Below are 10,567 nucleotides of genomic sequence, written 5' to 3' on the forward strand. Positions count from 1 at the left end.
GTACCACTTCCATACTCTCTTATGGAACTAATTTCAGCATTTTGGAATAAAAATGATATAGACCTTCAACGATGAGTTTATCCTATGTTAACTTGTAAGCTGGCTTTCATTTAGGAGGGCTGTTTTGTTGCTGCTCTTTGTTTTTGTTGTTGTTTGCTTGCTTTTGTCTGTTTTTAACAGCACTGAGGATTGAGCTCTTTGCAGCTGCTTGGAAATCTGTCCTTATTGATTCTGATTAGGTTTCCAGGATGGACCCACCTTTAGGAAATATGTAAAAGAGAATAGAAATAGCTGACAAGCTTATGTCTCACAGACATTTTACACCAGGTTTGGATAGACGTGCATTGATGTCATGATACCAGAAAACCCGTATCTAACAGAGAAATCAAAAGCCTTTGAGACTGTCAATCAAATGTTGCCCAGGTTCACCCAGCTTCTCCTTCTCATAAAGACAACCCCATCCATGTGTTTCTGTGCTTTCTAACCATAGCTGATGACATAAACCCATAGCCTCCCTCCCTGAACCTCAGGAGAATGAATAGAACATATCACACTGACTTGGTTGATTGTAATATTTTCCATACAATGCTTCTTCATTTTTTTCTCATAATCTCTCTTGTCTAATGTACAGTTTTATTTTGTTCCCAAGTTACTTAGGATATTTTAGGGGGGGGAAATCTTGGTACTATTTAAAATAATGAATGAAAAATGTTAATTTGGTATGCTTTTAGAAATATCAGGAATAGTTCTTCATGAAACTCCCCCCGCTCATTAAATGGTGCCTTCATTTCTCTTAAAGAGAATTATGTGACCTTTCATGGAGATATTATGAGATGCCCCATTCTTGTGAAATGTGGGTCATAGGTATTCAGAGAACAATACTGCTGATATGTTATGCTAGAAAAACTATTCATTTTCATTAGTCAACCTGCCACATGGGCCACCCAAGTTCTAATGTTTATAAAATGTACTATGTGACAGCTAATCGTGATCATCCATTTTGTAGCATCTCGAATCACATAGGTGATGAGCCTAAGCGTGGCTGTGAGAAAGTTTCTACATGAGTTAAATTGAAGCAGGATGATCCACTCTGGATATGGGCAGCGCCATTCTATGATCCTGGGTTCGGTACTGGGTGAAAAGAAGGAGGTAGGAGGGTCCCCAGCGGTCATACTTGTCCTTCCTGTCTGCAGATGCAAAGTGACTGACAGCCTCAAGCTCCTGCAGCATGAGGTCCCCACCATGCCGGACTGTGCCCTTCAATTGTGAACCAAAACTTTTCTTATGCTTTATCTTTTATTTATATTTGGTCATATATTTGTTGCAGCATCTATGTAAATAGTTGAACAAATGATACCCTGTCAACTTCGAGAAAACTGGCTATCTATCTATATATTAAAATATGTGTGGTCTATAAAAACAACGGGGTGCTTTTCTCCTGGCTGAAGGCTAATGTTCTTAGGGAGTTAATCACATTCATGATCTTTTAGCACAGTTCCATAGTGGGAACTGATATGTGTGGGGCCCAGTCAGTCCTGAGACAAGATTTTGGCGTAACAGTGTGCGTGGTTTCATTCTATATGCCAAGGAATTGTCCTCAAAGGAAATTATTGTGTTATTATCTTTACAGATTAGCACACTGACAGTCTAAGTTCTTAAATATATTGATTCACCTTTTCATTTCTACTGTGTATGTCCCAAAGCCAATCTGTGAACAGGTACAGGTGTGGCAGCCTGATGATCATCAATTTGCAATGATATAAAATTCAAATTTTATTTATCCATAGCTGAACATTTTTGATTTGGTAGATATGGCCGAGTTTCTTAATCATTCCTTTATGCCACAATAATTCTGTTCTATAGCTGTATTCGGAGGCTCTGCTTCATCCCCTGACCTCAGCATAGGTCAGGGAGTTAATTATGCTTCATCTCTTACTCTTACTTCAGTGGGCTAATGGTAAAAAGTGCTTCAAATTCTGTATTGAGAGAGAATGATAGGACAGTATTCTGTGATCCATTAATAATGGCTGTGAAGGGCCCAGATGGAGACAGAGAACCTTAGTGCCAAATATTGGCCAACTGTGATGTGGATCATGACAGTTGGTAGGTGGGTGAAAAGCAAAAAAAAAAAAAAAAAGAGAGAGAGAGAGAGAGAGAGAGAGAAAATTATATAACATCATTTATCTTTTCATTAAAATTTTGCCCGAGATTGTCAATATTTTATATAGCTACATATAAAAATTTAAGTGTATCAGAAACTAAAACATAGCTCTTGGGAAAATAGTACTGGTGGCTGCTGTGTAGAAAGCCAGCCAGAGAGGAGCCCCAATCCATATGTAAGCTTCCAAGATGCCCCATGCCTGTGTGACGTTTGTGCTGGGGACACTGGGCACAAGAGGAGCAGAACCACCTGCACGTGTTCTCTCTGCTGCACTCTGCTGCTTGTGATAGAAAGATATGGCCTTACATATTTCAGAAATGTTTTTTATTACTTCAAAACTTTCCCAGAGCAAGTAGAGATGCTTTGTAATTCTATATTGTGTGTCTTCATTTTATTAAATTTTAATTTTAGATGTATATATTCTGCTTGGGGAAATTGTTTACAAGGTGGCTTTAATAAGGTCTACTCAAGTAGATATAGTGGTTGTTATTACTTAGTATATTCTTAGGAAGAACACAAAAAATAAACTTCCATTTAGAATAAAATGACTTTTTTTTCTAGGTCTTCATCTTTTATGTCAATATGACAGAAAGAACGTCATGTCCTTGATTCATTTTGTGCACAAAACCTGCATTCAGCTCAATCTAGCAATGGTCAGGGTTCCTGGAATCCTGGTATGTTTAGTAAGTGCTAGCACGTAGCCTGCATCAGGCTGAATAGACCACAAGTGCCCTCAGTTGCCTGTTCCCTTATCTCCTAGAAACTCACGCCCTTAGTCCATTCCGACTTGAAAGGACACACAAGATCACCTCCCACTATCAGGCTCAAGCCTGATGTTCACATGTGTAGCTGTCATCTTGTCTTTAAACACTTGAGAAAGCACACAGAGAGAAGTGTGACTAGTTAGTGGTCCCTGTTACCGACACTGAACTAGGAAATGGCAATGCACAGTGAGGGTTGCTATCAACTTTACTTCTGATCATTAATGATAGTTATGTAAATGGGAAAGCGAGAAGGTCAGACAGGGTGCTGTTATAATGAACATGAAAGTCAACAAAGGAAAGTAATGGACATGGGGTGTGTGATAAAATGTCTGAGTGGAATTTTCATTTACCTCAAGGTTTTATATGCCAGTACTCCTGGGAAAGAAAAAGCAATGAAACACCAACCACCTCAGACACAACTGCTACATCACCTCAAATATGACTATCTTGGAACTATGTGTTTCAGTTGCTAGCAGTTTTCTGTATTTCAAAAGTTTGAAGATGGGAATTCTCAGAAGATACTCATTGTAAAATTATTTTATTACCTGCCATTCATTCAGGGAAAGCTCACGATCCTTGTTTCCAGTCTCAAGCCTGGTGTTTTTCTAAAGTTTTACCATTGTAACCACTGGGCAGGGTCTTCACTAACTACACTGATTATTGAAGCTGATCGACCATGTGCTGAGTGGTTAACCTTGCCCTAGGAATGGGATACTCTGAGGGACTTTTCTTCTCCTATAAGAACTAAAGTGCCATTTTTCTTCAAAGGAGCTGTGGTGATATTATAGAATCATTGACTATTGTGGTGGTTTGAAAGAAAATGGCCCCCAAAAGGAGGGGTACTACTAGGAGGTGTGGCTTTGTGGAAGTAGGTGTGGCCTTGAGGAAGTGTGTCACTGAGGGGCAGGCTTTGAGGTCCTATGCTCAAACTTTGCTCTATTTGAATCTCAGTCTACTTCCTGAAGTCTACATATCAGCATGTAGTAGCTACCTCTCCAGTCCCATGTCTGCCAGCATGTCCCATGCTGATGATAAGAGACTGAACAGCTGAACTGTAAGCAAGTAACTACAACTAAAGGTTTTCTTTGTAAGAGTTTCTGTGGCCATGGTGTCTCTTCACTGCCACAGAAACCCTCTAAGACAACTGCTTCCAAGAGGCTGTTCCCATTTGTCAACACAATCTGAGTTTGTCAAAGCAGGTGCTACGGATTTATTTTACCTTTGGTTTCATTTCCTGAGGCAATTCTGTTACACTCCTAGATAGGGGAGAACACTCTGGTGGAATGGGTTGAGAAAAATCTATCAGTTGGCACAGCCAAACGCAATTAAAAAAAGTTAGGCTGGATGGTAACCGCATCTGCTTTGTACAGCGATGCGGTGAGACTTTAAAGTTTCATTTAGTTTTACACTTATTTGTTCACTTTGCGTGGGTGCACGTGAAATAGTGTTCACACGGAGGCTGGAGGGCAAGTTTTGGGAGGGGTTTCTCCTCTTCCACCATGTGGGGCCTAGGGATCAAATTTGGATTGTCAGGCTGGGTGGAATTTTGGAATTTTTTTCTTTTACCTGTTTTTTACCATCTTGTCTGGTTCAGGATTTTTTATTTCTTGGCTTTTGTTTGTTTGTTAGTTTAAAAAAAAAAGCAAGAGCTGCCATATGTTTTAAACTATAGGAACAAGGTCGACTCTCAATATTTGGCAAAAGCAATGAAGTATTTTTTTTTTGTCATTGTGAGAACTTTTATCTTAAAGGCAAAACAAGCCAAGCCAAGCCACATATTGAAATTAGAGGTCACTTGGCCTCACCATGCCTTGATTTCTGGTTTTCTCATTCATCATCGCCCATGTGTTTCCTCAAGCAATTTCCTAAAAATAACATTTTTATATCAGTTCATATTCTCTGAAAATGCCATCCAAGCTAATTTGCCAGCTTGCAAATTAAATTTTAATGTGATCATGTACATTATAATAGGAAAAGGAATGATTATTCAATAAATGTGGCATGCAATTAAATGTTCAAGGCTCATTTGCATTGTATAAAACGTGTGCAAACAAACGAATAAACAAAAGCAAAATTTTAAAAATGAGAGAAAAGGCAGGAGAGCGAGAAGAAGAAAGGAAGGAAGGGAAGGGGCTGGAAAGGCAAACTCAAACATTGGGAAACTATCACAGAATCATGGGAAACTAGTAAAGTATTCCTCTTTAGGCTTTCTATTTTTTTTTTCTAAGCAAAAAAAAAAAAAATCACAAAGAAAAAAAACAGTTAGGTTGGGGGAGTGTCTCATTACAGTACTTATTTCGCCTGGCCAGCATCCCTGGGCTTGATCTTAGTTTCAGAAAACAGCAAAACAAAACGTCTCAAATCCCAAACCAAAAACCTATATAAAACTGAAAAAACCAAAATTGATCTATGAACACCAGCACACTAGTAAACAGCACGCCACAAGGTGAGCAAGGACCTATGATAAATAAAATAACTAGGAATTTCCATCTTGAAAATTCAAAGGATTTCTAGAAAACAGATTCAAGAAAGTAGCTGTAGAATTTGTTTCTAGTTTTGACAGACATTGAAAACATGGTGAAATGTTTCACTCTCCCCGTGATAAAGGAAATACAGACTGAAATAACACGTTACTTAGACTTAAATTTAAGAAATACAGAATATATTATGTAACACAACGGATGTGATTAAGAGAAAGAATATTCACCCACAGTGTAAATTTAAATGTTTGTTTATGCTATTAAGTTTCCAAAACTATTCATATTTTCTTGGTTATATATACTAGAAACACGCTACTGATAATTTCTTACATATGGTTTGAACTCTAGTGTTATTTATGAGAGCAATATAGTAATATATTATTGAATTATTAAAAATACACAGTCAAAAGATAATGCTTCTATAAAGTAATGATCAACTTTGCCTTCAAAAGTCCAGAGAAATACTGGAAAATCAAATTCGACCAGGTATGTATTAATTTAGAAACAGGAGATGGTATCTAACATTTCCAAGTCTTTGAAGTCATTTTGATTTCGGTTAATGTGTAAGAAAGATTGATGTCATGGGATCTTACATAAATACGGTGTTTTCAAAGAATACTTAATGTCGCAAAAGTGTTGCATTCTAATACTAGGTGACTAAAGGAGATTAATGCCATGTATATCTAGCGTGATCCTATGTGAATTGTGTATTACAGGACTTTAATTTTGTAGACACACAGGTCAATTTATTTATAAAATCAGAATAATTCCTCAGGTGTATTCACCATCTGGACGAAACACTGGAAAGGAGGAACTCAAAGAAGGAAGGTTTGTTTTAGCTCACTGTTTCAGAAGCTTGCTGTCTCCTCCTAGCTAGAGAGGCAAAGCAGAGGGGGCCACTCTGCAGCAGTGGGAACATATAGTGTTGGCTGCTTGCCTGCCAACAGGTCAGGAATAGGCGCCTAGGCCCTAAACCAGAGGTAGGTAAAAACCTCCAACCAGGTGACCCTGCTGACAGGACACATATCTCGAATGTCCCATAGGCTTCAGAAACAACCCAGTAGGTCTTCGTTCCTCTATTTGTGGAACAAGTACTCAGAACATGAATCTGTAGGCATATTACAGATTCGTATCATAACTATTAAGCATAAATACATGTGTGCATGCGCACGCGCGCACACACAGATACACACACGCAGTAGTAGCAAGGAAAATGCTACATGCAATGTATAAGAGAGACTAAATTTGAATAACTTTTTGCTACTTTTGTACAGTTTCCCATTTTTCTCCTGCGATGACATATTTCCATATTTTATAAAATACCCTCAAATATCCTCTTATTTCTGTATGATGTTTACAAGGCTCCAGTCCCTAAATTTGCTACAACTGTAGATATCTATTAACTTTTCAAGATATTCTTTTTTTTATGGTCTCCATTGTTAACAGCAGGTGATGGCTTATCGTTCAAGAAAACCATCAGATGTGGTACTTGGGTTGACCCAGCCACAGGCAGGATGTGGCTGCCAGAAAGTGCTGTATGTCTTCGGGCAGGAGCCACATCCTCCTCCTACCCCTTCCTTTTATAGCTAATGGCAGTGCCTAGGATTCTGGCACTAACCAAAATTCACATTTTTTTTTCTTGTGAATTCTCATTTTTATTCTTTTTCTCACATTCCCATTTTTTTTTCCCATGAGCAATTCTCAGGATAAGCATGGTGCAGAACACAGGCTATCCCACTTATGACAGCAGTAGGTGCAAGGGAGTTCCAATAACTGAGTTTACTTAGCCAAACTGGATAAATAAGAGCAAATCATAAAAATAATAATCCAACAACCATTGCTTGTTCTGTTAGAAATGATCTGTCCCTTGTTATCTCACAAACGCCCATAGAGTTTCTCGCTTGACTGTAACTGCATGCAGATCTGGCAAGCAGGAGGAGGTTCAACCTGTTATAACAACACAGTTTGCTGATTCTAGCCTTGCTTACCACACTCAAGTTTTGTATGTCATAGAAAAGTAGATCCTGAAACAGATGCCTCTATGAACATCTCTGGATCAAGATAAGTTTTGCTTCTTGTCTATGTTTGCATGGACAGTAAGAAGATGAAAAGGGAGTCTTGGGTCTTTCCAATCGACAGCTGCCCTCTGTTTGGAATATGGTGCCCGTGAAAGGGTAACATGCAGTTTTCATGTTCTGATGCTCCTGAAATGCTTTCTAATGTCTGAGCACGCGCAGAAATCCCTACGATTTAGAGGAATTGTGATGGTACGCCCGTTTCAAAATCCAATAATCTCATAGAAAATGACAGTCAGCCATAGTCTTATACAGTGCACTTGGAATGGTATCTGTTTATTCAAGTTACTCAATAGCAATATAATCTTATATAGCCTATGGTCTGCAATTCAAAGTATGCGGCTAGATGTGGGTCTGCCCTTGAGTTGTGAAAGCCTAGATGGCGCCGTCTGTACGCTATGGCCACACCCTGGGGTTATTACCGAGGTCGCTTTTTATGACTTTCTGCAAATGTGCCTTGTGTCTCTGCGATGTAGCTGTAAATATTTGACTGTCTGGAAATCCACAGGAGGTTTGCAAAAGAAACCTCAGGGAAAGTAGGGGAACTGACTGGGATACGGGCGGCAGATAAGGTGGACGTAGAGAAACTAGAGCAAAGTTAAATAAGCAAAGGTCAGGATGGAAAGCCCGGGCAGAAATGAGAAACAATTCACCTGTGTTTTGTCAACAGTGGCTTGGCAGCCACAATAGGAAGGACTCAGGAAGTTAAACCCATGCTGGTGTCCAGAAGCCAGCTACAGAAAGTGAACCCCATGGACCAGATGGTTTTATGGCCTTCATAAACAATAGATTTGCATAATGCTTCCTCAATAATTCTGTCAAGAGCAGCACTGAGCTAGAAAACAATGTACAATTGTACGCTTTCTGAATGACCAGCTTTATAATTGGCCAAAAGGTTATAAAGGGATGCTGCGGGGAGGGACCGAGTATGTAAATGAAAGGTTTTGTTCAGCCCAGTGTGAGCAGCTACAAGGCTCCCAAAAGCTGCTGCTTGGAAGTAGTAGGTCTCTCCTGGTGGATGTATTATAAACTCATCAACAAAGACCAGGAAAGGCTTCTCTGAGTTCACTCTGCTTAGGCAAGGTCTCCTTGTTTGTCCTGATTTGTAACTTCCTGTTACTCTTGATACCAAGGTTTGGCTGGCTGCCATCTGCTTCCTTTTTAAGAAGAATCAACAAACTGCTTTGTGTTGGGTTCTTCCCTAATATGCACGTGCATCCCTAATGACCGCGGGATGTGGGATCCTCACACACAGGAAAAAGTTGGGAACCCTCATCTAACTCCTCCTCCATCACCCTATTTAATTGAAGACCACTTATTCCTTGTGGTGAGGGGAGGAGTGAGGAGAACTTGAGGGAATGGGACAGTCGAGATGGAGGAAGGACAGAGCTGAGAGCAAGGAAAGAGCTATCTTGATTGAGGGAGTCATTATAGGGTTAGCAAGAAACCTGGCTCTAGAGAAATTTCCAGGAATCCACAAGGATGACCCCAGCTAAGAGCCTAAGTAATAGAGGAGAGGGTGCCCAAACTTGACTTGCCCTGTAGTCAGACTGATGAATATCTTAACTATCGCTATAGAACCTTCATCAAGCAACTGATGGAAACAGAGGCAGGGACCTGCTTCAGAGCACTGGACTGAGCTCCTAAAGTCCAGCTGAAGAGTGGGAGGAGTGAGAATATGAGCAAAGAGGTCAAGACCATAATGGGTTCACCCACTGAAACAGTTTACTTGAGCTAATGGGACCTCACTCACTCCAACCGGATTGGGAAGGAACAAGCAATAGGACCAAACTAGTCCCTCTGAATGTGGTTGATAGGGCAGACTGAGGGGCCACTGGTAGTGGCACCAGGATTTATCCCTACTGCATGCGCTGGCTTTTTGGGAAACTATTCTCTTTGGATGGACATCTTGCTCAGCCTAGATATAGTAGCGAGGGTCTTGGACCTTCCCCAAAGCAATGTGCCTTATCTTCTCTGAGGAGTGGATGGGGGTAGGGTAGGAGGTTATATGGAGGGATTGAGAGGAGGGGAGGGAGTGGGAACTTGGATTGGTATATGTAATGAAAAAGATTGTTTTCTTTTTTTAGTAAATAAATAATAAATAATTAAAAAATTGAAACAAGCCAGGCGGTGATGGTGCATACCTTTAATCTCAGCACTCGGAAGGCATGGGCAGGTGGATCTTTGGGAGTTCGAGGCCAGCCTGGTCTACAAGAGCTCGTTTCGGGACGGGCGCCAAAGCTACAGAGAAACCCTGTCTCGAAAAACAACAACAAAGAATTGAAACAAAAATCCCCATTTAACGATACACTCATGATTTTTCAAAGTGGGCACCTCAGTGCAAGGCTTAAAAATATTCTAAGGCACACAAATTATCATCAGCCCTGGTTAGTTCACAGAGTAACAGGTTGGGGTCTGTGCAGGTTAGTTTTTTATTGTCATATTGATATAATCTAGAGTGATCTGCGATGAGGGAGCCTCAATGAAGAATTCCTCAGAGCAGACTGAACTGTGGCTCCGTGGCCATGTCTGTGAGAGGCTGTCGTGACTGATGTAGGAGGGCCCACCCTACGATGGGCTGTGCCATCCCTAGGCAGGTGGTCCTGGGCTGGGCGAGAAAGAGAACTGTACATGAAGTAGAAAGTAAACCCTGGGCAGCATTCTTCTGTCATTTCTGCTTCAGCTCCCGTCCAGAATTTTCTCAGTGGTGGTCTGTGACCCTGAAGGACAAGCTGACGTCATCTCTTTCCTCCCCTATGTTGCTTTGGACCAGAGGGTTTTATGACAATGACAAAGCAGACTAGAACAGGGACCCTGCCTTAGTTTCCTCAGTGACGCTGTGCAATAAAAAACCACAACAGAAGTCGCAGGCAATTGAAAATTTTCCAGTGTCAACATAAACAGGTGAAATGAATTATGCAATTAGTATTATAATACAAATTATTTAGTCCGACTATGCAGAATGTTGTCATTTTGATATATATTATTTCTACTAAGTCTGACATGTAGGACATATGTGAAAGTTTGCAACATTCTGTTTGGTATTAGGCACAATAATCCAGTTGGCTAACAGTTATATATGGCTCG

Source organism: Alexandromys fortis, unplaced genomic scaffold (genome assembly GCF_014885135.2).
Source record: "Alexandromys fortis isolate MF-2015 unplaced genomic scaffold, M_Fortis_MF-2015_v1.1 scaffold_274, whole genome shotgun sequence".
Classification (NCBI taxonomy): domain Eukaryota; kingdom Metazoa; phylum Chordata; class Mammalia; order Rodentia; family Cricetidae; genus Alexandromys; species Alexandromys fortis.